The sequence below is a fragment of the Puntigrus tetrazona genome, chromosome 4 (assembly GCF_018831695.1).
Source record: "Puntigrus tetrazona isolate hp1 chromosome 4, ASM1883169v1, whole genome shotgun sequence".
Taxonomy (NCBI): domain Eukaryota; kingdom Metazoa; phylum Chordata; class Actinopteri; order Cypriniformes; family Cyprinidae; genus Puntigrus; species Puntigrus tetrazona.
Window position 1 is genome coordinate 1,218,920 of NC_056702.1, and position 2,508 is coordinate 1,221,427.

Genomic DNA, 2,508 nt, shown 5'->3' on the forward strand with positions numbered 1-2,508 from the left:
GTCTGCTACGGTTTATTTTATATGCTATTTCAGCAGCAGCAGTTTGTTTTAAATACTACAGCACTGTATAACCATATACATTGGCAGCAGCTCCAGTGGTTTGCTGCAGCAGCCAGCAGCAATAATCTACAACTACAGCAGTAGGGTAGCAGATATACTTTGCCAAAAATTATGCCACTATTTTCCATATTTGCTATGTGAATTTAAAGCTACAGTCCATAACTTTGACGTTTATGTAAGTTAATAAACAGGACTGTGTGCATCTTGCAGAAGAACGTTGTAGCCGGAGCTACTTTTTCTGATGATGTCTATGATTTAATCAAGAAGGTACCGGGCTGCTCTCAAAACCAGTCTAAATAGTCTGAAATATAAACACGTATTATAGGCGCATAGAAGTGATTCAGTACGAGCCAAAATCTGGAAAGCCAAAATCATGGTGTACTCGCTGTTATATCAATTTTTGTACGACAAAAAGTATATATATTTGAGTTTGATAGCGTAAGCACCAGCACTTTGCCACCCCCTTTATAAATCTAAGCGCGCTTTGTTTTTGCATTTGTCCAGGTGGCGCTCTCGGCGCGTGACCACCTTTCACCCTCATCTTGGCGCGCCTCCTGCATCGACCATCGCCACGCGCCACCAACGCTCAGATGTACTACGAGATGATCGAGAACTGCACTTCCACCGCCAAGCTGGTTGCCATCTGATCGGGGGCGCCTTGCCCTCGCCTCCCCGAGCTCCTGATCCGCCAGCTGGTGTCAGAAAACGGGCGAGGACGAGCCGGGCGTCCGAACGCTGCCTGATCCAGGCATCTCCACGCCCCTCCCCGACACGCTGTAACGCGGCTGGGCCTGACCTAACGGCGCGCCGTCTCTGGTGGTGCTTCGGCCGTTACTTCTGCCTGCCCACGCCTTCACCATCGGGCAGCTCGGTGGCATCGCTGGCGAATCCGTCTACAACGCCGCCGCGCCAGAGGCAACAAGAAACAGATCCGACTGGAAAGCCAGATGAACTGCACGTGGTGGCGCTGGCGATCGCCTCACGGCGCGCGGCGCGGGTTCCCCGAGAACGCGGTGCAACATGGTTTCGGGCGCATATGGCGCCGGCGCCCTCAGAGCACCATGGCGCTGTTGCACCTGCTCAGTCAGCTGCTGCTGTTCCTGGCGCGCGCCGCCACGCCGGTGCTCCTGCTGTGCCTCTGCAGACCCTTCGCCGTGCCTTTCTGGAGTGTTGCTGCTGCTGCGCGCCGGACGCCCGCGGATCGCCGCGCACAGACTCGCCACGCCAGCGACGCATACAACGAGCACGCAGTGCACGCATCGAACTGGAGCCGTCGCCGCTTAGCACCATACGCGGGAAATGTTCAACTACACGCCATCGATCCCACCGCTGAGGGAGTCCCGCGCCTAGTACTGTATTGTACTCTAGAAGCACATGCTTTTGTCTTACTGTGTAAATACTTTGATTACCACCGTGTTGCTCTCTTTAAAGAAGGTAACGAGACTGAAAATGATGTAAGTACTTTTTTTTTTTGTATAATTGTCCTTAATATATATACATATAAATATATATGAATATACACTGAACTAGTGACTGCTTTAATTTTGCAGTTTTTTTGCACTGCCAAACACTTTAGCTCTTCACTCTGTTTCGTGACTTGCACCGCGCCTACACCCGAGACGGTCGCAACCGAGTCACCCGCTCACATTGAGTCTGGAAGCGTGACTGTAGAGCTGCAGGTTGAAATTTAAGAAATCTGTTAATTAAAATGATGTTATTTTCAGGGGAATCCAAATGTAGGTTAAGTATATTTATTATTTAATTTTTAAAATGTTTAACTTTTTTCAACTTTGAGCAAATAATTGATTTGACGTAAATTCAATTTTTTGATTTCAACAAAATGAGTGAACGAAGTTGTTAGCAAAAACACAATAATATTCAATAGTGTTAATAAAACCATTGTCGTGGAAAACAGAAATGGAAAATATCAGCTTGACAGAATGAATTGCAGCTATTTGTCCTTCATATTTCCAGGAATTTGTACACATTTTGACATATTAAAAATTCACTTTTGTCTTAATTTAATGCTGTTTAATTGCCATTTAATTTTTACTATAATAACATAAATTTTTACGTAGTTTTTTTATTTCGATATAATTTTTTTGGTAATTATTATTTTTTCCAATTAACTGTCAAACATTATCAAATCTGCAATGACCGAATGAGATTCATATTTGATGTAAAAAATTTTTTAACCAAAACATTTGATTTGATTTGAATTTTATTTTGGCTGGCAATAGATTTTCATGAAAATATCTAGAAATAATCACTTCCGATAAAGTTAAATCGCCAGTCACTTTCCCATGACTTCCATTTTTCTTTAATTCCATGACTTGAAAAATCTCTTTTCCAGATTTTTGATCGAGTAGCCCAGACGGTGTCCGTGTAGACGCGTGTCACTGTCGCACGTGTGTTTCTGCATTTCTTGAAAGTAACATTTTCTAATGT

The 2,508-nt window shown here is 44.4% G+C and overlaps 1 pseudogene; it reads left to right on the plus strand.

Moving 5' to 3' along the window:
* The first annotated feature begins 635 nt into the window (after positions 1–635).
* On the plus strand, positions 636–1,393 carry LOC122342800 (annotated as a pseudogene).
* Positions 1,394–2,508: the final 1,115 nt, after the last annotated feature.